Source organism: Macaca mulatta, chromosome 3, assembly GCF_049350105.2.
Source record: "Macaca mulatta isolate MMU2019108-1 chromosome 3, T2T-MMU8v2.0, whole genome shotgun sequence".
Taxonomy (NCBI): domain Eukaryota; kingdom Metazoa; phylum Chordata; class Mammalia; order Primates; family Cercopithecidae; genus Macaca; species Macaca mulatta.
The window spans coordinates 127,708,997-127,736,163 of record NC_133408.1 but is presented as its reverse complement, the minus strand read 5'-3'; the positions used below and the strand labels follow the sequence as shown (position 1 = coordinate 127,736,163).

At 37.7% G+C, this 27,167-nt stretch overlaps 1 long non-coding RNA gene across 1 annotated transcript in view; it reads right to left on the bottom strand.

Annotated features, from left to right (window-relative positions):
- Positions 1–253: 253 nt before the first annotated feature.
- The window catches only part of LOC106997543 (uncharacterized), a 74,614-nt gene continuing 47,700 nt past the window's right edge, over positions 254–27,167 (bottom strand). The window contains exon 3 of the long non-coding RNA XR_013415460.1: positions 254–3,173. This is a non-coding gene — a long non-coding RNA (uncharacterized LOC106997543). The remainder of the gene's footprint in view (positions 3,174–27,167) is intronic.

Below are 27,167 nucleotides of genomic sequence, written 5' to 3'. Positions count from 1 at the left end.
AATCTAGTAAACTCAATAGCTCCTGGTTCCCAATGATAGCCAGGTAGCAACACCATATTAGGCTCATTTGAAGCATAGAATGGATGTACTGATGGTATCCAGTCCTTAGTCCAACCTTCAAAGGCCTCCAGACTCTGCCTTTGCCTTCTTTCCAAACTTGTCCATTCTCATTCTGATATTTTCCAACTGTACTTTTTAGAAACTTGGAGTGCACATTTCTTTTTTATTACAAGCATGAAAATTTAGATTTTCACAAGTTAGAGAGTGTTTTTTTTTATTATACTTTAAGTTCTGAGATACATGTGCAGAACATGCAGGTTTGTTACATCGGTATACATGTGCCATGGTGGTTTGCTGCACCCATCAACCTGTCATCTACATTAGGTATTTCTCCTAATGCTATCCCTCCCCTAGCCCCCTACCCCCCGACAGGTCCCAGCGTGTGATGTTCTCCTCCCTAGGTCCATGTGTTCTCCTTGTTCAACTCCCACTTATGAGTGAAAACATGCAGTGCTTGGTTTTCTGTTCTTGTGATAATTTGCTGAGAATGATAGTTTCCAGCTTCATCCATGTCCCTGCAAAGGACATGAACTCATCCTTTTCTATGGCTGCATAGTATTCCATGGTGTATATGTGCTGCATTTTCTTTATCCAGTCTATCATTGTTGGGCATTTGGGTTGGTTCCAAGTCTTTGCTATTGTGAACAGTGCTACAATAAACATATGTGTGCATGTGTCTTTATAGTAGAATGATTTATAATCCTTTGGGTATATACCCAGCAATGGGATTGTGGGGTCAAATGGTATTTCTGGTTCTAGATCCTTGAGGAATCACCACACTGTCTTCCACAATGGTTGAACTAATTTACATTCCCACCAACAGTGTAAAAGTGTTCCTATTTCTCCACATCCTCTCCAGCATCTGTTGTTTCCTGACTTTTTAATGATTGCCATTTTAACTGCCATGAGATGGTATCTCATTGTGGTTTTGATTTTCATTTCTCTAATGGCCAGTGATGATGAGTTTTCTTTCATATGTTTGTTGGCCACATAAATGTCTTCTTTTGAGAAGTGTCTGTTCATATCCTTTGCCCCCTTTTTAATGGGGAAAACTAGGTAGCCATATGCACAAAACTGAAACTGCATCCCTTCCTTACACCTTATACAAAAATTAACTCAAGATGGATTAAAGACTTAAATGTAAAATTGAAAACCATAAAAACCCTAGAAGAAAACTTAGGCAATACCATTCAGGACATAGGCATGGGCAAAGACTTCATGACTAACACACCAAAAGCAATGGCAACAAAAGCCAAAATTGACAAATGGGATCTAATTAAACTAAAGAGCTTCTGCACAGCAAAAGAAACTGTCATCAGAATGAACAGGCAACCTACAGAATGGGAGAAAATTTTTGCAATCTATCCATCTGACAAAGGACTAATATCCAGAATCTAGAAAAACTTAAACAAATTTACATAGAGTGTACATTTCTAAAAACTTGTTCTCTGCTAATTAATCACCATTATGATCACTCCATCCAGAATCATCTCTCCTTAATGAAGAATCTCTCCTAATACATTTTATAACTCTTATAGCATTTAAGCACATATTCTGTTTTATTATGGAATTTCTGTACATTGCCCTCCCTTCTAGAGTATAAGTTCCTACAGTGAGCACCTAGAATATAGTGTTAACTAAATACCAGATAAAGAACAGAAGGGAAGGAGGTAGCTGAGTCTAATGAGTCCAAGTACTAATAGAGAGGAAATGGAAAGAGAAGGATTAAGAAAAATGAGAGAGGAAGAGGAGTTTAAACAGCATATTTTACTAAGAAAAATATTATTCATCTACATTCTCTGGTGAGCTACATTTCAGAGCATTTAATGTAACTATTTTAGTGCCACTAATCAGTGTTTTTTTAAAACTCCTAAAGAAGTGAAGTGGAAAATGAAGTTGCTGATAGTGTTAAGTAATATTTATCTTTAGAAAACAAAAAAAATGTCTTTAAAATGAAAGCATAAAAACTTGACATATATTCCTAGAAAAATACTGGCAAAAATCATTTCAATAACAGTTCCAGAGACTGTGATAACTCATTTGTTTTATGACATCAACTATCCCCACAAATAGTCAAGAACCAAGCAATACAGAAAGACAAAGAGACACTATAAAGTCAATAGACTAAATTTCATGTAGTTTACAAATGGACAGATATAGTTTGGACATTTATCCCCTCCAAATCCCATGTGGAAATGTAATCCCCAATATTGGAGTTGGGGCCTAGTGGGAGGTGTTTGGGTCGTGGGGGTGGATCCCTCATGGCTTGATGCTGTCCTCATGATAGTGAGTTCGCACAAGAGCTGGTTGTTCAAACATATATGGCAGCTCCCTCCTCTCTTTCTTGCTCCTGCTTTCACCATGTGACAGGCAAGCTCCCGCTTTACCCTCTGCCATGAGTGAAAGTTCCTTGAGGCCTCCCAAAGCTGAGTAGATGGCAGCACCATGCTTCCTGTACAGCCTGCAGAATCATGGCCAATTAAGCCTCTTTTCTTTATAAATTACCCAGTCTCAGGTATTTCTTTATAGCAATGCGAGAATGGCCTACATCATAGACCAAGGGTTAGAACCTTTCTACCCTCTCTTCACACATTTTTCTAGCAAGAACAGGCAGAAAATATTTTGTTACATATAGGTAATTATGGCAGCATTAGAAAGTGGAAAGAGGGGTTTCTGGAAGAATGCCGGGAGCATCAGGAAATGACTTCTCACACAGGAGACCTGTGATCATGGCCTTGGCTCCACCTTCAGAGGCTGATCTCCAGAAAAACTCCTTTCCATGAAAAAGAAGGTCCCTTAAATCCAGAGGAGCTAGGCACAGCTGGACAGATTATCTGAGTTTCTCAACTTAACAAACTTTATATACCTTTCTGCTGGTCTCAGTGTGTTCTCGTGCTCTTCAAAGACTGTTGCATGTAGACCTCAGCCTCGGTTTCCTCTGATGTTTGGTGGTCTTCCTGAGACCCTTAGAGGGAAAGCCTGTGCCTCCATGCTCGTGTTCAGCTGCCTGAATCCATGTGGCCACACAACCAAAGATCTGGATGGAGACCTGAGACCACAATTCTCAGCTGGCACAACTTGGTGGTTGACACAGCACAACAGAGGAGGAGAAGCTGGAAAAATTCCAAAAAAGTGTATCTAAAAATCTAAAAGGGCAGAGCAGTTAAGAGATATTAGTGCAGAGACAAACAGTCCTATATAGCTCAATATCTCCCAGAGTCACTCCCACAATAATAAAAGCACTGCATAGCAGGCGGAATTCAAATCTTTAGGTTTGGGTCCCCAGCATTTAGTATGTGGTACAGTACTAAATAAAAGCTTATTTAATTAAATTGTACATTAATAACTTATCAATAAAAGGTAATCTTATGTTTGATATACTATGCTTAAGAAAGCAAAAAAAGGGAGTCATTATTTTAAATAATTTCTAATCCATGTAATTAAAATGAAAACCATTTGGGCATCTGAATTATAAGTTTTGGTTACCTGAAAAACTCACTTATGTGGAACCACCTATAAAAAAGACATGCCACGACTAGACTCAGATGACAATGGGTTTTATTTGCTATGGACTAGCCTTACTAGAAACAAGACTTTAAGACATACTTATCATTAAATTGGGAAAATATGGCCTTGAATTATTAGACCACACAATTATTGTGTGGGTGGACAATTGGATAGTAAGTCACTTTCTTAGCTTAGCATCAGTGAAGTAGATAGAAAAACTAGGAAGTTATTAATTCTGAGATAATATAGATATTCTTTGGAAAATCACAAATAGTCCTCAGTTTTCACCATTCCTGGAAACAAAGTAATAAAGAAGGCCAGGTTTCCCACTTGAAAAATGAAATAATCAGTGGTTACTTTCCTGCCCAAGTATTCAGTATTAAGGAAACCATAAATATGAATGACAACATATCTTAATCATCAACTATACCTCTTAAATTGTTTAAAACACTGGGCTGATTCTTCAAGCCTGAGGGGAAAAAAATAAGTTGAAATGTATTGTTTGCCCTAAACAAGAAAACTCTGTAGCCCAAAACAACAGTATGGAAGAGCTCAGTGGATCAATAAATATTTGTCATGTAAGGCATTATGCTTGGTGCTGAAAGAAATTCAAAAGATGATTCCTACCCTCAAGGAGTAGTCTGGTCAGGGAGACAGACACTTACATAATTAACTACTATAATACAATGTAGGAATGGTTTAGTACCAGAAGGGAGGATGACAATAACAGCCAGCATTACCGTACTTTCTGTGTGCTTGGTACTGTTCGAATTGCTTTACCCAAGTGAATTTATTTAATAAGTAAGCTTGTGAGGTGGATACTAATACTAACCCCTTTTTACAGGTGACAAAATGGAAAGAGAGGGTGGTTAGGTCACACAACTGGTACATGACAGTGTGCCACTGAGCAAATTACTTTTGACTGCTGCAGGATGCAAGAGGACCTCCTGGGAAAGTTGGCATTTGTGCTGGATCTAGAAGAATAGATAGCTCTTGAATTTGTAGAAGGTTGAGGGAGAACATTCCAAGTAGAGGAAAAAAAACACAAAGTCTGGGAGATGAGGACTTGTGAATCACATGGCAAGTGTATCACCCAAAATCCTTTTACTGATTTTAATTCAGAGAATGGAGTGTATTTTAAAGAAAGCTCTTCAAATCTTAACTTATGTTTTATCCTTTACATTGGTGACTGGCATCTTCATCTACCTAGCTCCTAAGGGAGAATTCAGAATATAATCCAACACCCCATCTTCATTCCTAACCCACACCATCACCACTACCCACATACCCAGATTATCACCCTCCTCTCCATTCTCACAACCACTGCCTCAGTTTAACCACTACCTTGTGACATCCCACCTATACCATGTGGTAGCCTCCTACCTTGAGTCAGATCTTTGGTCTCTAAACAATCGAATCTAGTCTCCATATCAACACTGAGTATCTTTCTAAAATGCCATCTGGTCAAAGTGCTCCCCCACCTACAGGATTAATTCAAATTTGTTATTGAGTCATAAAAATCCACTTGTGATCTATCCCCTGCCTACCTTTCCCATCACATCTTCTGACATTTTCCCAAAGGTATCCTTTATTCCAGCCACAGTGAAATACTTGTTCTCTGAAAGTAACATGTTCTCTATAGACAGCTTTCTACCCTGAAAACCTGTTCCCACCTTACCCCCTACCCTTTCAGTCCTTAATTCTACTCTGAAAATTCCTGTTCAGGTGATTCAGCCTGCATTCTTTTTGTGGAAGTCTTTGATGACAACCCAGTGCAAGTTAGGGGATTTTTTTCCCCTAGACTCCCGTAGCATATTATTTGAGTCCCTATTTTACGATTTCCCACATTACATTATATTGTTTCTTCATGTCTCATTACTCTCCAGATTATAAACTCTTTACAGGGAGGCGCCTTGAGACTCTCTTTACCCGTATTTCCCACTGCTCACTCCATGTTTGATAAATGCATGAGTCATTGGATTCTAGAATGCTGGGACTATGGACATAGCCAGCTCTAGCCTATCTTACCTACCCTCTCCTTTAAAGGAAACCTCATTACTTTCTCTGCTGGATCTGTTTCTAAATCAAATTAAGATAGCAAGATAATTACATATTATTGTCAATACTACAAATAACATTGTGTTATCATTTTTAAAGCTGCAAAACAGAGAAGCTAGCTTAAAATGTTCAAAATCTGGTTATTCCAGACTGAAGAAGGAGATTTATACATTTAATTTTAATCCAAAATGTGCTGAACCCTCAAGGACTGGCAATGATATCTTCATTTCAAAGGGAAGGTTATAGTTAGACCATAAAATTGTTTGATATTTGGATTCTGTTCATAATCCTGCCATATAAATTTACGGACTGATTTGTTTTTACATATCTCTGTCATCCTAGTTATTTTTATTTTTCCAATGGCATCTGCTTTTTGTTTGTTTCTCCCCATCCCTGACTAACTTAAATCCAATTTACTGACACCGTTGGCTGAACAGTTGCAGGACTCCTTTGCCCTCGCTGCTTTTGTCCTTAGGATTGCTCTTTCTCCTTTGCTGCAATCCCCAGACCTTATTGGGACGACTCCAATCTCCAGCACTCAGGTCCTGCTTCTTATATTTCCCCAAAGCTGATTAATGGTGGTTTCTGCTTCTGGATTGGTAGTGGTGGTTTAGTATGAATGGGACTACTTAATAACAACAGTTGTGGCAGTAGTAATATTTACTGAACATTTGCTATGTGCCAGATACTCTGCTAAACAACTATCCACACAGATTGTCATAGTTCATTTTCATAGCACTGCTATGAGAGCTAGTGAGTGAAAGAGCTCAAATTCAAACCCACACCCATCTGATTACAGAATAAAGCAGCAGCTCTCTAGCAGGGCTTGTGAAGAAAAAAGGTGAGAAATTCCATCTCAGTTCCTCTACCTGATTAGAGGTTCCCCTCCCCATCTTCTCACCTCACCACCTGCCTCCCTGATGGACCACTGATTGAAAGGACTGTTAATGAGATTGTTGCTGTCTCTCCACTTTATCTCTACCTTTTCTCTTTGCCAGGAGGGAGCCAAGCAGGCAGTGGTTCTTCCCTCCATTTTTATGGCTGGACTGCTCAGTACACAGTACTGTCATAAAACACACGTGTACACACACACACACACAGAGCACAAGTATGCACCACCAAGGTTTTAAAAACAGCTCTGAAGAGATACTTTTCCTGCACAATCAACATGTCACTTCTGCTTAACTCCTGTTGTCTTTTCTGTTGACCCCCCTTGATTCCTGATCCCGGGTATATCTCTGCCAAATAAATGCATTAAAACAACAATAACCTCTCATTGTTATCATTTTGCAAAAGAAACAATATTTTAAACACCAAACTAGACATAGTCTCAGATTAAGCAAAATAAATTTACCTTTATGAAAAAATACAGGCAGACTCATCTCCCAATACTAAAGCCATGTAGCCTACCACGATCTCAATGCTTAGATTGAGAAACAAACCTGGAACAACTCACAGGCTCTCCAGTGCCAACCATTCTGCGAGACTGATGTCTGCACTTCCACCCTCCAGATTTGGGAGAGATTTGAAGTAGTTCCTCTTCACAAAAAGGTAGGCTTCCTTGGCTTACATCACCTCCCTATTCTTTTTACTCATTCGTTGTTCAGAGAGTTAACCGACCCTTTTCTGAGCTACTCCAGGATGTTGTGCAGACTTCTGTTCTTATTGTAGTATTTTTTGGTTACAGTTTGTCTGTCTCCTCCACTGAATTTTGAGCTCCTAAGGGCAAGGGTTTTGTCTATCTCATTTTGGAGAGACACAGTACCACACAGTAGGCGCTCCATCTGTTGAACAGAACTGACCCTTCACAGAAGAAAAACAAGCTCACTAAATTAATGGGAGGAACAGAGCTCAATGAAGAGTTTGGCAGAATAATTTTGTTAATGATTTTTAAAATTTTGTCAGTAATTTAAGATGGCAATCATTTTGAAACAGTTATTTAATTATTGAGTCTTATTTTCAGTTAACGTAAGTTATACAAATTCCATTTCTAGATCTTTCCCTTTCCCACTGATGTCCCAAAGCAAAACAATAAAGCTAGAGACCAAAAGATCCTAATAGGGTCATTATTCTCATTTGAGAACAATAACCTTGGAATATCACCAATCACAATATCAGTTAGAGATCTGTTAGTCATTAATGATAAAGTTCATGCAAAGTTAAAACAATGTCTTAGTCTCTTTGGGAGGCCCCATTGCTTAGTATGTTATCAAATAATATATACTGAGTGAATAGATTAATTATTTTGGCAGAAAAGTTAGTGTCCTAGTTTCTAAAAATAGAACAGTAATCCTCAGTATTTTTGTTTAGGGAAGTTGGGGGCAGGAGAGAGGAAGAGATGAGATAAGAATGAGCTGATAGATATATTTGATGCTCAGTGGTCTCACTTGAAATAAAGACATCACTTCCATGTTGTCTTGTCCTTTGATGCAAGTTTCTGAAAGACATCAGATTGATCAGAGACTGTCTACACTCAGCAGTCCAGACTTGATACTTTCTTAATCCATAGTCAAGAAACATGAAAGATATGCAAATTGTAAATTGTCTGTCTCTTCCATCTTCTCTTCTCCCTGAGTTCTATCTTTCTGCTTATCATGACTTAATATATTGATTCTTCATTCAAGTTATAGAATTAAATATTATGTCTGAAATACCGCTGGATGCATTTTGAACTTCCCACCATGTACCAGGCACTATTCTAGGCATTGGGTATATTGTGATGAAGAAAATGAAGGTCATCTCTAATTTCATGGAGTTTTATTCTGATACGAAAGACAGATAGTGACCAAAGAAACAAACATGTACACAGTTTCACAGAATGATAAATCAAGACAGTAAAGTGGAGAAATGGAATAAAGATCACTGAGGAAGTAGGATACAGCCACCTTACAAATATAGTGACCAGGAAAAATATTTTTGAGGAGGTCTCAGTGCTAAAAAGAGCATTAATTCCTCCCTACTCAAGCCAACTTGCTCAATGACATTTGTCAATCAGAGTCATTTTCAGTTATAGCCTCCTTCAAAGAAGGGTTCATGTCAAAGTTCAGTGACATATAAGTGATGTTCTATAAGTGACCATTACCTGATTAATCTTCCTTGCATATTCACTAGAATCCCATTAAATGGAAGAATCACTGGGTTGCTCCAATAAACCTCTGACAGTTACACAAGAAACTTATTCCTCATCAAAGATTTACCCAAACTACCAGAGATCACCTGACAATGTGTTTTACTTTCTTTCACCCTAAATGCTCTTCACCCACTGGGATATTATCTGTTGACATGCAACATCTGTTGTTCATTTTCGAACACTAATCCCTGCGGTGTGTCCTTTGGGTGATCAAGCTTGCTCTAAAGCTTGCTATAAAATATTCAAGAAGATTTGGACTCTCCTATTTTTCCATTGACATTTTTACCCCTCCTTTGATTTCAACTTGATTTTATTTTTCCTTTGCTTTCCTTCCCACTATTTTACTTCTTTCTTTAAGTAGGGCTTTTCTGTACTTCTATGTGTACACACTGCTTTGACCACATGCTCTTAAACTTATAAAGCTCACACAATTCAAGCAAGTTATACATTTAGAAAAAATCCCTTACACCAGCATTATTTTATTAGAAAATAAAACTTTTTAAAAGGTCAAATCTATTCTTCTGGGAAATACATGTTTTTCATATTTAGGGTGAATCAAAATTTATACTTCAGAGACCTGTCATAAACTCCTAGGTGTTAGGAACCCCTCCTTCACCACTGACTTTGAAGTTAGGAGTTTAAACCAAAGATAGTAAAAATAATCACACATATTTATACTTGTACAATATCTTCATTCCAAGACATAATAACAACCTTCAAATAAATTAAACTTTCACTTTTTTCACAGATAAATATTATGATGAATAAGTAGCAATATGTTAATCTGCCAGACACACAGTAAAAACTGTGCTAAAACTAAAATAACAGGTTTCCATGAATTATTTCTATTATATTTTCTCCTCCTTCTTCTTCCAAGAGTCCTCCCCTGCCCTATCTTTCTATTTGCTCTTAAGTGGCTAATTTTGATATGAAAGCCTTCTCTCTTCCAATCATTTCAATGACATTGCACTGAGATTGTTAACCAGTATGTCGCTCGATATTAAAACTACAACAGAATGTGTTCATTGGGAAGTATAATTTGTTTGACATTTTCATCTTTCCAGATGTTACAGAAGTTTCCTTTATTCACCAAGCCAAAGAACTGGGATACATAAATAGCTTTGAAATTGACAGTAATTTCAAAATAGTTTACAAAAATCAAATTCTTTCCCTGATTCCTTCTCCATGCCTTCTCTAAAAATTTCAGGAGCAACATTTCCTATGAGCAAAGTGCTCAAAAGTTAACATGTTCTTCACTTCTGGTACATTTTTAAAATTCCATAAAGTATGTCATAAGACTCTTCCTAAATCTTCAAAATTCCTGATCCTATGACCGATAAATTAATCAAAAGCCATATGTCATCTAGTGAGTCTCCCCAGGACATGATAGATATCCATGTGGCCTACAATCTAAATACTGGGCAGCTCAGGAATTCTGTGGAGGGAGAGAGGATGGAAGGAGAAGCAAAGAACTATTCACATCCCAGCTCCATTCATATCCATCCTGGTAACTCTGGGCAAGGCAAGTCTCCTCTACAGGCCTTAGGTTCAGGCAGAGATGGAGTGAAATAAAGACTTTTTACTCTAATTTCCTTTCTTGTTTTAAAAGTATAATTTATTCATTTCTTGAAAGTCACCACTGGAAAGCAACAGGCAAAGTAATCGAGAATAAATAAGCCACACTGTGTGCTCTCTAGCCCCATTTTCACTTTAAACTGGCCCACCAGTACTCCTCACACAAATCAAGACAGCTGGGTTAATTCGAACCTTGTGGGGAAAGCATTTATATCACCACAGGAAGGCGAGTCAGAGTATTCAGCCTCTACTAGATTCATTAAAATGGGTACATAGACCAGAGACAACATCAAGTTAAGATTTTTCTAACACAGAGATCCAGCTCTTTCGATCATTAGAGAATGCTTCCGATTGGAGGAAGATTTAGGTGGCATTTCTCACCTAGTAGAGGAGCTGTTCTAGAAGCACTTTGATAGGCCAAGAGAATTAATTCAGGTGACCAGAGCAAGAGGTTTCCACATGTGCAGGTGGTGAAGCCCATTCATGAAACACTTCCCAACAGCCCACCCCATAAGGAAATACTGCCTCCAGATCTGTTTGAGCACGGCTGCTGTCCGGATTCCTCCTTAATGTGGAAAACCTGTGTTTCTGATTATTTTCCCAAAATTGGCATGAACTAGCAGTGAGTAACACATTGCAAAAGAGCTCTGTGCTGGGCAGCCACACAAGCTGCGGCCCTTCAAATCCCGTGTGGCAACACTAGGAAAGGGTCGGGCCTTCTGGCTCCCACCACAGTCCCTCTGCAGAACAGCGCCATGGGGCCACCTCACACAGGCCTTCCCACCTGCCCACCCCACACTGGCTTTTCTAAGCTCCCTCTTGCTTTGCAAGGTCTCCCAGCTTCATTCACACTGCAAATTTCATTCCATTAGCATGTCGAAGCTTCCTCCCAGATTATTAATCAAGATGTGAAATAAGATAAAACCTAATCCGCAGTCCCTCAGCTACAAATGCTCAAAGCCAGGCTCATTAAACATATCTGTCAACGATGGATTACACCAGCCTTAGGCCCCAAATTGATTGGAAGTCAGGAGGAGGCAGTGGGGTGGGGTTGGGGGGGAAGCATTTGGTTGCACAATATATTCAAAGGAAGGAATTCCTTTTAAGGTGTGGCCAATTAAATCTGTTCAGAGATAAGTATAGGCTATACAGTTTTATAGATTCTTTTCTCCAGTTGTTAATAGCAGCCGAAGTGATGGGAACACAGAACTAGTAATTCATGTACCATGTGTGTGAAAACCTGAAAATCATTATGAATGGAAGTAAAGCAATATGCCATCTTGGAAGCAAACCCAGTGAATTCCTGCACGGATTCAAATGCTATTTCCTTGTGTCAAAAAGAAAAAAATAAGAGAGAGAAAAAAATACTGAATTCTGTTTAAGTGTTTAAAGTCACATTTCACTAAGGTTCTTATCTATCATCCTGTCATTAGCATCCTCACCACCATCCCCATCCTGAGATACTTTGTATTTATATTGGGCTTTTCAAGTTCAAAGCACAAAGCAGACACACCAGGCAATTAATCACCTTGAGGGATGTGAGTTGGGTGGAATGCCTTCCCAGCAAATGCATTCCTAACGCGTCACTGGAGGATCCACTCAATGGGAGTGTTCCTGGCCCACAATTTGATGTTATATGTTGGCATTTTGTCAGATTTCAAATATACATTTTCACCTACCAAACTGACAGCCCTATTTACTGAATCAAAGGAAAAGTGATTTTACCAATCTTTTAGCATTAAGAATTACTCTTCTCCATTTGGGTGTTTCTGGGTAGTAGCCACATTTTATACACATCAAAGGGAACAAAAAGCATGGGAGAAGTAAAATTAAATAAATATATTACTTGTTTTACAATGAGAAAGTGAGCAATAGGGAAAAAATCAAATCTGAAGAGATTTATAATGGGAAACAGATGTGGACGTGAAAGTGATTTGAAGTAACCGACAGGCTCCAGACATCTTCCAAGAATATGTTTCATATACATAAACATTTAACAGCACAATAACTGGGCCAAAATTGCCCAATTTCAAAACTTCACCTGCGTTCCTAAGTTTGCTTTTTATTCTTTGAGATTAAATAGGACAAGGAAAGTTTCCCATATTTGAGCTGTTTATTAACAATTATTTATGATGGACAATGAAATGAGGCATATCTGTTTTGCTTTGCTGTCCTGGTAGGTTTTATATTCTGCTTCCAATTCCCATGCCTCCGTGTTGTTCTATTTGAATTTCCAATGCAGCAGAGGAAATGGCTTCTAAAATATTAAAATCCTGTTTTCATTGACTTTCTTTACGCTTTGTGACCACATTTCTATTCAGATCAGGTTGCACAGCTTTTAACTTCTCCAAGTCTAAACTTAAAGTTAGAGCAACTTCATGGTACCCCTTAAGTGGATATCTCTTAATCTCTTATAACAAGGGAGAAAGCAGTCTGGAAACTTCAGAGCATCCAGGCCGATGGGATGACTCTTATTAAAAAAAAAAAAAAAAAGATTTTTATTCCAGTTTTCTGGCGTTTTGAAACGGTTTTGAACTACAATTGCATTTTGAAACAGAGGCTCATCTAGAGCAAGACACCAGCCTGGTAAAGTTTCTAGGAGAACAAACTTGCCTGGGTTCACATGGCTGAAAAAGAAAGTCTCAGCCATGTCCCCAGTACTCACCCTGTGATTTTTCTCCTGACCTCCAATCTTGCTTTCTCTAAATCTCAATTTTCTACACAGGAATTCTTTTTATTGTTCTCATATTATCCCTTTTGCATATTGCTTGGCCTCCCTGAAAACCAAGCAACGCAGTCAAAGAAAATGAAGCTGGCCATTCTCTATGAGAGAATCAGGTTCTAAAGCCTCATCTCAGTCTCCAAAGAAAAATTATCTGTGAAATTGAACTTGGAGCCTCCAGACTCCTGGAGGCATCCAGGAATCCTGCTTGCCCTTCCCTAAGTAACAACCCTCACTGTAATATTACAGTTCTAATAATTAATGCCTCTATGCTGTTTTATAGTTCACAAAGCATTTTCATTACTTCACAAGAGCTCTGTGACAGAAGGTGGCAGGTTTTATGTTAGCCATAGTTTACAGATGAGGAAACTTTCATTCAGAGAGGTTCCATGAATTGTCTAAGATCACAAAGGTAATTAGTAGAGAAGCTAGGGCTCTACCTCAGGACTTCTAATTTCCAATCCTATTTTCCTTCCTCCATACTACATGTGTTCCTATCATATCATTTCCTGAAAGCAGAGTCATTCTCAGAAGGTTTTGTTTTCCTGGTGCCTCCCTTTCCTCTCAAGTACAAGTAGTTGACAGAAGATTTGGGAAATACACCCTGTGGGCAGATGTGATCTGTCTAAACTCCATCCCAACTCATTGCACTTGGGTCTAAAGTAAGTCTTGGTAATGTTACGGATGGTTGTTAATTTAACAATTACTTATGAAGCACCTCCTTTTCAGGCACTAAGCTCTGAGGAGACAACAATCGATAAGACTGACCCCTCGCCAACCATTGAAGAGCTCACAGTCTAAATTAAACATATAATTACAGTCAAACAGAACACATCATACAAAAGAGGGCACTCAGGGCACTGAACATAAGTGATCATGGAAGGCTTCCTGGAAAAGGTGGCATCTAAATTAAGGCCTGAAAGATGAGGTAGCCAAGTGAAGAGATGGGGAAAAATATTTCAGTTAAAATATATGCATATATTTCACAGGAGAGTTGTTGTTTTATGGATATAGAGTTGCAGTTTGGCAAGATGAAAAAGTTCTTGAGATCGGTTGTACAACAATGTGAAGACATTTAACATTACTGAACTATATGTATTTTAACTCAATTAGAAATAAAATGTATGCTTTTTTTCCGGCATGTACAATAAAGCTAAGACCAGTCCCACTTAATGTAAATCCCAGGCCACCATTCCTGAACCTTTTACTGATTTTACATCATTCCTTGGTGAGAAATTTCAGTCCTGTTATTGATTAACTCTGATAAGAGACAATCCTAAGTAAAAGGAGTATTAATTCCGGTTTTTCTGAACTTCAGCCTCCTGGAGAGCTTACCTCCTTTACAGACTTCCAGAGCTCCTCCAGACCTGCCCAGATCAACCATGTTAAAGCACAAGCAAGAGAACTTTTCTTTCAGCTGAGGCCAAGCTGAGGGAAGGGAGACAGAATCCAGGCATGATTATTTAAAATGGTGCCAATCAAACAAACTCATGTAAATAAATTATCTTGTGATAAGAAATCCATGCCTTGTAGGCTCATCTATCCCTAGGATTTTGTGGGTTTAAAAACATTGGTTTTAAATAATGTTCCTTCCGAGCATCCCCAGTTTGAATCGGCAAGGGGAATAGGATATTCCATTTGTACTGGTGGCGGCCACTGAATCTCTGGAGGGCTGGGAAACCCTGACAGAGTAGGAGCAGTGAGGAAGCGGGCCCTGGGCCTAGTGTGATTGCTGGTATTTCCCACACAGGGTCAAATAATACTAGTCCGGCACACCAGGCATATTCCCATTTTCTCAGAACACTGGGAAGAACTGCCAGCATTGGGACTTTCAAAGCTGGAAATACTGTGAGGAAAATGTGAGCAACAGGAGGAAAAAGGTTACCCAAGAGCCATCTCACTTCGTTTCTCCCTGTGTCCCTCCTTCCCTACCCTTCCCCATTTATTTACTCCAGAAAATTGTACCCTCCTCATAGGCCAATGAGTGACCGACTTGTCCATTTTCTATTGCTATAACAGAATATCACAGAATGAGTAATTTATAAAGAAAAGGAGTTTATTTAGCTCATGATTCTGTAAGCTGGGAAGTCCAACAGCATGATACTGGCCTCTTGCAAGGGTATTCATGCTGTGTCATAACATAGCAGAAAGTGAAAGGGCAAGCAAGTGAGTGCCAAAGAGAGCACAAGAGAGAGCCAACCTCACTTTTACAACAACTCACTCCTTCAAGAACTAACTCCCATGATAAAAACATTAATCCGTTCATGAGAGCTCCACCCTCATGACTCAATCCCCTCTTATAGGCCACACCTCTTAATACTGTTATATTAGCAATCATGTTTCCAACACACGAACTTTTGGGGGACACATTCAAACTACAGCAGGAATCGTATGGGTTCTGAGGTACACCAACCCTGAAACTGCAACGTAAGCAATACTAAAAACCTACCTGAGATTCTTTTGTTTTTACCACCCATTACTTCAAATACTTATCACGTATTCCTTCTGTCTACCTGAAACACTGTACCCTCTAACCAACATCTCCTCATTCCCTCCACCCAGTCTCTGGTAAGCACCAATCTGCTCTCTGTTTCTATAAGTTCTATTGTTTTAGATTCAAAATATAAGTGAGAACATGTGGTATTTGTCTTTCTGTATCTGGCTTATTGTACTTAACATAATATCCTCTAAGTTCATTTATGTTGTTGTGAATGACAGAAGTTCCCACTTTTTTTAAAGGCTAAATAGCACTCCCTTGTGTTATATACCACATTTTCTTTATCCATTCATCTGATGATAGACATTTAGGTTGATTTCACAACTTAGCTATTGTGAATAATGTTACAGTGAACACAGGCGTGCAGATACCTCTTTGACATACTGCTTTCAAATCATTTGAATATATATGCAGAAGTGAGATCGCCGAGTAATATGGTAATTCTATTTTTAGTTTTTTGAGAAACCTCCATACAGTTTTCCCATGTCTAACTTACATTCGCATCCACAATGTACAAGGGTTCTCTTTTTTCCATATCCTTGCCAAGACTTGTTATATTTCACTTCTTGATAATAGTGACCCTGAAAGGTGTGAGGTGATATCTTATTGTGGTTTTAATTTGCATTTCTCCAATGATTAATGATGTTGAGAATTTTTTCATATATCTGTTGGCCATTTGTATGACATCTTTTAAGAAATGCCTATTCAGCGCTTTTTTAAAAAAAATCAGGTTATTTGTTTTATTGCTATTGAGTTGTTTGAGCTCCTTACATATTTTGGATATTAACCCCTTATCAGATGTATGCTTTGCAAATATTTTCTCCAAATCCACAGGTTGCCTCTTGACTCTACTAATTGTTTCCTTTCCTGTGCAGAAGCTTTTTAGTTTGATGTAATTCTATTTGTCTATTTTTGTTTTTCTTGCCTGAGCTTTTGTGGTCAAACCCAAAAAATCATTGCCTAGACCAATGTTGTATATATTTTCCCTTATGCTTTCTTCTAATACTTTTACAGTTTCAAGTCTGATGTTTAACTCTTTAATATATTTTTAGTTGATTTTTGTATATGGTATGAGATAAGGGTCTTATTTCATTTCTCTGCCTGTAGATATCCAGTTTTCCCAGCACCCTTTATTGAAGTGACTGTCCTTTTCTCATAGTTTATTCTTGACACCATTGGCAAAAATAAGTTGACCATAAATGCATGGGTTCATTTTGGGTGCTCTCTTCTGTTACATTGGTCAGCGTGTCTATTTTCACGCCTATATCTTGCTTTTTAAATTACTATACCTTTGTAATATAGTTTGAAGTCAGGTAGTCTAATGCCTCCAGCTTTGTTCTTTTTGCTCAAGATTGCCTTAGATATTTGGGGGCTTTTATAGTTTCATATGAATTTTAGGATTGTTGTTTCTATATCTGTGAAAAGTAGCATTGGAATTTTGATAGTATTTCATTGAATCTGTAGATCACTTTGGCTAGTATGGATATTTTTAATTCTTTCAATCCATGAACACAAAATATCTCTCCTTTTATTTGTGTCATCTTCAATTTTTTCAAAGTTTTGTATTTTTCAGTTTACAGATCTTTCATCTCCTTGGTTGAATTTATTCCTAAGTATCTTTTGCAGCTATTGCTTTCTTGATTTCTTTTTCAGATAGTTTGTTGTTAGTGCATAGAAATGCTACTGATTTTTGCTTTATTTTATATGCTGCAACTTAACTCTATTCATTTATTAGTTCTAACGTTTTTGTGGAGTTGTTAGGATTTCCTACATATAAGATCATGTCATCAGCAAATTGCAATTATTTCAATTCTTCCTTTCCAATTTGGATGCCTTCTTTTTCTTGCCTAATTGTTCTGGCAAGGACTTCCAATATTATGTTGAATAGATGTGATGAGAATGAGTATCGTCTTGTTCCTGATCTTAGAAGAAAAACTTTAAACTTTTCACCATTAAGTGTGATGTTAGTCGTGTACTTGTCACATATGACCTTTATTATATTGAGATGTATTCCTTCGTACCTAATTGTTGAGTTTTTATCATGGAAAAAATGTTGAATTTGTCGAATGTGTTTTCCCATCTAATGAGATGATCATATGATCAAAAACCATATGATCCTTCATTCTATTATTGTGATGTATCACATTTCTAGATGTGTATATGGTGAATCATCCTTGCATCTCTGGGGAAAATCATGGTGAATGATCCTTTTAATATGTGGTTGACTTTGGTTTGCTAGTATTTTGTTGAGGACTATCTGAGATTCTTAAGTTCTATAAAATATTTATCTCAGAAAAAAGTCATAGTCAGCTGTGAACTCCAGCAAACACATCTGAATTTTTCAAAGGGTCCCCAAAGGTTTCAGGATGATGATCCAACCATCCTAGCATGGCACTGTTAAATATGCTGCTATAACAAAGAAGCCAAAATACTGTGATTCCTAGCAGACAGATGTTTTTCACCTAACATTCCCAAAGGAGACTGGCAGCCCACATCACTTTTGCTCATATCTCATAAGCCATAACTAATCTTAAAACTAGACTGGAAACTGTAATCTCTAGTTGGATATCCCTATGTTCAGCTAAAACTTGGAAAGTTTAGTTCCAAAATGAAAGAGGGGAAAACAGGTGTTGAGAGAAAATTCAGGGTCTATGTTTTCTCCCACCTCTGTCTGCACATGCTATACTCACAATGCCTCTGGCCTGGATAATTCCCTATATCCTTAGGACATAGTTCCAACATCACCTTCTCTGGGACACAAGCCCCTACTCTAAGCTCTCAGAGCGTCTGTGCTTCTATGTCTACCCCACCACTTATCTCACTCTTATTGTAATTGTCTGTCAGCTTTCCTACCAAATGAGGAATCACAAGAATGGGCACCATATATGTCCTTTATTTTTATATTCACAGAGCCCAGGCTAGCTCATGGTTTCTAATGGGTGTATAATAATGACTGTAGAATGAGGAAAAAAAAATACAAGAGCATAAATGATCTGAAAATTCTAATTAGGTTTCTGTTTCAGATAATCTGAGAATTGCTATATTATTTCTTAAAAGTAAGAATTATAATTTTTTACCAGACTAAATATGACTGGTTTCTAGCCTTGTCCATATTTTATATTAATTCTAATGCTTCTGGGAAGGCAGAGATTTTTTCTCAAAAATATTATTAAAATAATGCAGGCAGCAAAGTACGGCCATTAAATTAACGAGGAAGTGGGTTACTTAGAATTTGGAACAGCAGATTCACTATAAAAATATCTTATGCATGGTAGTTGACCACCAAAAAAAACACCATATATTATATATATAATAAAATAAAATCAATCTTTGCTATTCAAATTGGAATCTTCTATTACACTGCAGTGTAGCATTCAATGCAACAGTGGGGAAAACACCAATGTTTGTAGAGCAGATGAAATCCTCTATTTGGGCATTATTGTAACAGGAAGACATGAATGGAGGGAGAGCTCCACCTTGGGTAACTCAAATCCCCAATAGAGCCATGGAGAAAGAACACCTGGTCTGCTTTTTCTCATCCCATCTGTCCTCCACCTGAGTACTCAGCTATTGTTACTTCCGTTTCACCAACAGAAGCAAGGACAACTTGTCCCATCAATAAACAAGCTAACAACTCAATAGGCTTTTTTTTCTAAACTACTGACTTCACTGTAAACTAAACTAAAGAACTACTGAACAAGGAGAGTTGTTAGACTTCAGGAAAACCACTTCCCAGGGGCGAATTTTCATTGAAAGAGTCACATGGCCTGAAAACTGTTGGGAAATTCAATCCTGATCAAACGAAGCTCCTTCCCAAATCTAAACCCAGGAGTGTCTCAACTAGAACAGGAAACTTACAACAGGAGTAATATTAAATACTGAAATTTCCATCACATGGGTGGCAATGCAGGAATTTCACATTAAATGAAACCAAATATCCAAATACACAAACTCTCATTTACAATAGCATCGAAAAGACTAAAATACTTAGGATCACATTTTTTTTGAAACATAAAATTTTTATTGTTTGGAAAAATGATTTGTGGTATTGTTTACAACTACTAAATGAATATAATAGCATGTGACATTATTATTATATTTTAAAGTATTTTGTCTTTCAAGTCTTTCAATCTATAACTGTTAAATGTTCCTTGACACTCGGTGCCAAGTTTCTTTGGATGAGATTTGACTGTAATCTGGAGTTTTGCATTTTCCATTTTTTTATTATTATTATTATACTTTAAGTTCTAGGGTACATGTGCACAACGTGCAGGTTTGTTACATATGCATACATGTGCCATGTTGGTGCACTGCACCCATTAACTCATCATTTACATTAGGTATATCTCCTAATGCTATCCCTCCCCCTCCCCCCACCCCACAACAGGCCCTGGTGCGTGATGTTCCCCTTCCTGTGTCCAAGTATTCTCATTGTTCAATTCCCACCTGTAAGTGAGAACATGCAGTGTTCGGTTTTTTGTCCTTGCGATAGTTTGCTGAGAATGATGGTTTCCAGCTTCATCCATGTCCCTACAAAGGACATGAACTCATCCTTTTTTATGGCTGCATACTATTCCATGGTGAATATGTACCACATTTTCTTAGTCCAGTATATCATTGATGGACATTTGGGTTGGTTCCAAGTCTTTGCTATTGTGAATAGTGCCACAATAAACATACGTGTGCCTGTATCTTTATAGCAGCATGATTTATAATCCTTTGGGTATATACCCAGTAATAGGATGGCTGGGTCAAATGTTATTTCTAGTTCTAGATCCTTGAGGAATCACAACACTGTCTTCCACAATGGTTGAACTAGTTTACAATCCCACTAACAGTGTAAAAGTGTTCCTATTTCTCCACATCCTCTCCAGCCCCAGATGTAGAAAAAAAATCCCAAAATTTTCATGGAACCACAAAATACCTCAAATAGAAAAAATGATCTTGAATTTAAAAACAAAGCTGGAGTCATCACATTTCCTGATTTAAATTGTATTACAAAGCTATAGTAATCAAAACAGTATTATACTGGGGTAAAAAGAGATAAATAGACCAGTGTGTCTCTTTTTAATAGAACAGAGAGCCCAAAAATAAATCCATGCATTTATGGTCAACTAATCTTTGACAAGGACACTAAGGATATATAATGGAGAAAGGATAGTGTTTTAAATAGATGGTACTGGGGAAACTGTATATCCAAATGCAAAAAAATGAAACTGGACTCCTGTTTTATACCATACACAAAAATTAAATCGAAATGGATTTTGATTAAAAGACTTAAATGTAAGACCTGAAACCATAAAATTCCTAGAAAAAAACATGGAGAAAAGCTCTTTGATGTTGGTCTGGGCAATGATCTTTGGAATATGACCCAAAAAGCACAGGCAACAAAAGCAAAGAAAACAAGTGAGACTACATCAAACTAAAAAGCTTCTGCACAGAAAAGGGAAAAAAAATCAACAAAATGAAAAGGCAACCTATGGAATGGGAGAAAATATTTGCAAACCATATATCTAATCAGGAGTTAATATCCAAAATATATAAAGAACTCATACAATTCATTAGCAAAAAATATAACCCAATTAAAAAGTGGGAAAATAACCTGAATAGACATTTTTTCCAAAGAAGACACAGAAATGCCCAATAAGTATATGAAAAGGTACTCAACATCACTAACTCTCAGGGAAATACAAATCAAAACCACAATGAGATAACCACCAATGAGATATCATTTCATACGTAATAGGATGGTTATTATCAAAGAGACAAAATATAACAAGTGTTGGTGAGGGTTTGGAGGAAAGGGAACTATAGCACACTGCTGGTGGGAACATAAATTGGTATAGCCGTTATGGAAAACAGTACGGAAGTTCCTCAAAAAATTGAAAACTGAGCTACCATATGATCCAGTAATCCCAGTTCTGGGAATATATCCAAAGGAAATGAAATCAGTATCTCAGAGAGATCTCTGCATTCCCATGTTCACTACAGCATTATTCACAAAGCTAAGATACTGAAACAATCTAAGTGTCCATCCATGGATGAATGGATAAAGAAAATGTGGGGTGTGTGTGTGTGTGTGTGTGTGTGTGTGTGTGTATGTGTATACACAATAGAATATTATTCAGCCATTCAAAAGGAAATCTTGCCATTTTCAACAACATAGATAAACCTGCAGACATTTATTATGTTAAGTAAAATAAACCAGACACAGACAAACACTGTATGATCTGACTTACATGTGGAATCCAAAAAGTTGAACTCATAGAAGCAGAGTAGAATGGTGGTTGCCAGAGAGTAGGGATTGGGGTAGAATGGAGGGATGTTTGTCAAAAGGTACAAATTTTCAGCTGTAAGATGAGTAAGTTCTGGGGATCTAATGTATAGTATGTTGACTATTGTTAATAATATTTATTGTATACTTTAAATTTGTTAAGACAGTAGATCTTAAGTGTTATCACCACCCACCCTCCCACCCCCCCGACACACACACACACACTATGTAAGGTGATAGATGTATCAAATAGTTTGGTTATGATAACATTTCCATGATGTATATGGATGTCAAATCATCATGTACCCAATAAATATATATAATTCTTATCTGTCAATTATACCTCAGTGAAGCATGAGGGAAAAAAAAGAAATATTGCCAAGCAGCTTCTCAAAAAGTCATGCAAATTTGCATTTCTGTTGGCAGTGTGTGACAGTAGCCATCTTACCGTTTCTTTCTCAATGCTGCATTTTTAACAAAGCTTCCAGGTACTTCAAAACATTTTTGGAAATGAGCAGGAATATTTCCACATTAATAAAAATCAGCTCTCCTATCTCCCACTTTCAAATTTCTATTTAGTCATACAGCTAGTTGTGTTCATAACCTAAAGCTGATAATGAAGCTATAGAAAATTTTGATGACTAACAAATCTTATATAATAATAGATGTTTTCCCAAATTTCTGTTCTTAATAAAGATCTTTTCCCTTTGGTGATACCACTTATATTTGATGCCTCTAGCATGTTAAATAATTGAATAGAATTTTTAAAATGTGCTGGTAGTTGGAATTGGAATGTTTGGGGGATGATTTTTCTCTAAGATTGAATTTTGGAGGCAAGCTCTAAACAATTATGTAAGCAACTGGAGAGCATTCTCAATGATTTTATAAGCTATCATATTGGTTCAGATATGATAATTTACAAACCAGCCTGAGGCCATTTTTGTCTTTAGCTGCATAGGAGTTTCTCCAATATCCTGATTCAGCTTTCCTTTGATACTTCAGAATTGTCTATAGCTTCACTCCACCGCCCCAGCAGACCTCCAGGACTCTTTATCAAAACAATAACCTACTTATGGGGGGCAGGGAGAGAAATTATTAATGATATTTTAAGTTGGACTCACGTCAAACAAATTTATAGGCAGAAGAAACAAATACAAGATAATGACTCATCCTACCTCAACCTTTTTTTTTTTTTTGAGTTTTTACTTATTTATTTTTTATGCAGCATTTCCATTTTTCTGGTAAGAATGAAATATATATGCAAGTACACACTATGAAATATAGTATACTGCACTCTATTAAATTGTTATAGATCAAAGATTCAAGTTAAAAGAAGCCTTACAAATTTCTAGCCCAACCTTCTTATTTTGCGAATAAAATCCATAAAAAGGAGATGATATGCCCCACAGTAACACATGGAAGAGAAAGAATATCAACCAAGGGCTTTTGCTCCACAGTCAGATTTAGTCACCAGGCATCAATTTTGACTTCTCAGCAAGCTCTTAAAATGATAGTCTACCTATAAAGGCAAATAGTAAATAACAGTTGGTATCATTTACTTTATTAATATAAACACTTTCAATGTGCCAGGCTCTTTGCATAGGCTTTCCCACTTTATCTTTACAGCTTCCTCATAGCATGTGGCAACAGAGGACAGCGATCATTAGGTGACTTGCTCAAGGTCACACAGGAAGTAATATACACAAGGACTAGGACCTAGACTGTGCTACTCAAAGTGTGGTCCATAGACTACCTGATTAGAAATGCCAAATTTCAGGCCCCATTCCAGACCTAATGATCACAGTCTTCCCTTTAAAAAGATTCCCCAGTGATTCACACACACATTCAAATTTGAGCAGCACTGGAAAACCCAAAGCCTGTTTTTTTGTTTTGTTTTGTTTTTTAACCATTTCACAGTACTGCTGTAACTTCTGGAAAAGTCAAAGATACTATTAAATTCTATTAACTAAGAATTAAATACAGCCCACTGCCTTAAGAACTTTTAAAGATCAACATTCAACTCTAGAAGGAAAACTGCAAACAACCAATATCCCAAAACTGCAGAATAGTTTTATGTTTAGTACTACCAAAGGTCATATTTACATCAATTCCAACAAGAGCAAAACTTTAATCCACAAACACATAAAGATTCTGGTATTGTTATTAGTGGGAATCTCACAAATATGTGAAAACCAGGAAAACTAGCAAGTGTGAGACACTTCCATTCTCAATTCTCTATCTCAATTTCGTCCCTCCAGATTGGAGGAAGGCAAGGAGTCACACATATTTGAAAAAGAATTTTAAAACCATAATGTTACTTCCAAGAAAAATTATTACAAATATAATATATTGAGATAGTGTTCTCATTAGGTAATAAAGACTAAAAATAATAATAATAATAAAACTGACAGTAAGTTGGATACAGAAGTCCCAACCACTGCCCGTGGGAACACACCCCAGTTAGTCTTCTTGCCATTATTTCCCCAAAAAAACAACTTGACATTTTTGAATCCACAAATAACACATGGAATCTGTACAGTACAACATAAATAACAGGCCAAAATTATTTACCAGAACTTACAGTGAAAACGCTACAGAGAGGGAAAGAAAAGGCACTAAACTGTGCAATTAATGTTACAAAGTTACATTAGCACATAAATAATTTCAGTGGCAAGTCATAGGATTCACATGCATATTTTATTACACTGTAAGAAATAATTTTTCAATCTGACCCTGATCCTTCTGTATACTTTGAAGTCTGCAAATCAGCAGTATAGCCTATAAGTTTAAAGAAATTTAGAAAGAATTGTGAAGTTAAAAGGTACTTTTGATGTTTGTTCTTTTTCTCCCATCACAAGGGCATTCGATGCAACTAAAGAAAAGTGGAAAATGTTAATGCCCAAGAAATTTCCATTGCAGGCATATTCATTTAACCCTTTATGACCATGGCCTGTCATAGGTCGAAGGTTAACACAAGTTCTCGGTGTTCTTAGTTTCCAGGCCCTGTCACCCTCCCCCTCTTTTTAATAACTCTCAATACTATCACTGAACCTCCTCCCTGCATACTGTCGCAATCAGCTCCCAACTTCTCTTCCTGTCTTGTCCCCCTCATTTTACACAGTGTTTCAGGCTGAATCTTCTGAAGCACAGCTCAGATCACAGTACTCCCCTGCTCAAAAACTTTCAGTGGCTCCCCTTAATCTGCGAAAGGAAATTCATGCAACCTACCTCTCAGGGCCTTTTATAATATGGTCCCAACTACCTTTCCAATTTATTTCCCCTGGTTTCTACATGCAAACCTTAATTGCAGGTCAAACTGAATCTTTGCTATTTGCCACCTCACAACTTTTTCCTTTCATGACTTTGCTGACAGTAAGGTTGATATAGAGCACAGACCTGAGAGCTAGACTGGCATGTTTGAATGCCAGATTGACTTCTTGGTAGCTGTGTGGCTTTGGGCAAGTCATTTAAACTCTCTGTGCATCAATTTTCTCATATGCAAAACAGTGACCATACCCATCTCACGGGAGTGTTAGGAGGAACACTTGAGTTAATAAAGCATAGGCTGAGTGTAAACATATGAGGTTTGCTGTCATTGCTGCTATTACTGTTTTCCTCCTAAAATCTCAAATGCTTACCCTCACTCCCGCTTCACTCTCAAATGTGAATGTTTTTCTTCTCCTATCTCTGTGTTCAAATCCACTCTTCAAAATCCAGCTGAAATGAGACCTTTTCCATGAATTCATCTCAATTGCTCTTAAGGAATGCCTGGCATGTTAATAGGCAATGAAAATGATTTGTTAAAGAATATGATTTAGCACTGACCATTTTGTAGGGTAAATGTCAGATTACAGGTCTTTCTCCTCGACTGAACTTTAAGCTCTGTGAGGTCAGACACAGCTGTACCTCCAGCACTGGCCCAATAAGCATCAGTCCCTAGCATCCCTAAATACATGCTCATTAATGAATAAATAAAGTTTAATTCCTCTAGCATCATAATTGCACGTACTTCATGTTCATTTTCTCTTATTATATTAACTAGGGTATATGTGTATATATATATATATATAGAGAGAGAGAGAGAGAGAGAGAAATTATTAACATATTATATTAATCAGGGTAAGATCCATATCTGACTTACCTTTATATTTCTGGTGACCAGCACTAACTCATATATAGTGCTTAATTTAAAAGAAAGGTGGCAAGGCTGGGTGCAGTGGCTCACGCCTGTAATCCCAGCACTTTGGGAGGCCGAGGCGGGTGGATCTCGAGGTCAGGAGCTTGAGCCCATCCTGGCTAACACGGTGAAATCCTGCCTCTACTAAACAATACAAAAAATTAGCCGGGCGTGGTGGCGGGCGCCTGTAGTCCCAGCTACTCGGGAGGCTGAGGCAGGAGAATGGCGAAAACCTGGGAGGCGGAGCTTGCAGTGAGCCGAGATCGCGCCACTGCACTCCAGCGAGGGAGACTCTGTCTCAAAAAAAAAAAAGAAAAAAGAAAAGAAAAAGAAAAAGAAAGGTGGCAGAGAGAAATGAAGGAGAGAAAGGAAGGGAGGAGGGACTATGTCAAACACTATTGCTAATGTATTGCATGAAGAATTTCCCTTTTGCTGATTCCCACTGTTTGCCTCTATCCAGACCAACAGAAAATTCACTATGCCATAAAAATTAACTTTGTTATGCAAGATTTCTCCAGATTTCAAAGCATATGCCAGCCACATTGCCAAGGATTTTTTTTTACAAGCCTCTAACCCAACTTAATATCTCCTTATAAAAAGAAACAAGGGATAGGGTGTATGTCTCCACAAAATCGAAAAACCCTCAAAGTTTTGGGTTTTTTTTTCTCTTCCTTTACTTTGTGGGCAATTCTTATGGTGTGTAACTGTCCCCATGATTCAAGGTTAGAGCAGGGATTTCTCTCTTTCTCCCATCTTCACTATGTAATTCAAACATCCTGCATATTCCTTCATCTGGAATGCTTCTGGGAGCCAGCTAAACAAAATTGTTCTGGGATTTCTAAAGCTCAGAGAAAACTATGCCAGGCAGCAAGGTGAAGGATGTGGGAGAGAAGGCTCTTCAATTCTACTCCGTTCAGAATACCTCTCCCCAGCAGGGATGACCCTGAGATGTTACTACCCCTTCTAGACACTATTACAAAGTCAGAAGGCAGAGGCTGAGAATATACCCAGGACCTTCCAACAGAGTTCTCAGATCACAGCCTCCTCAGGGACTCCAAGAACAAACAGTTGGTCCTGCCAAACACAGAACAGCCAAGGGGACTTTCAAGGAAGACAAGAAGAAAACGTGCTGCTTGTTTCAACATTAGCACCTGACATGTAGCCAAA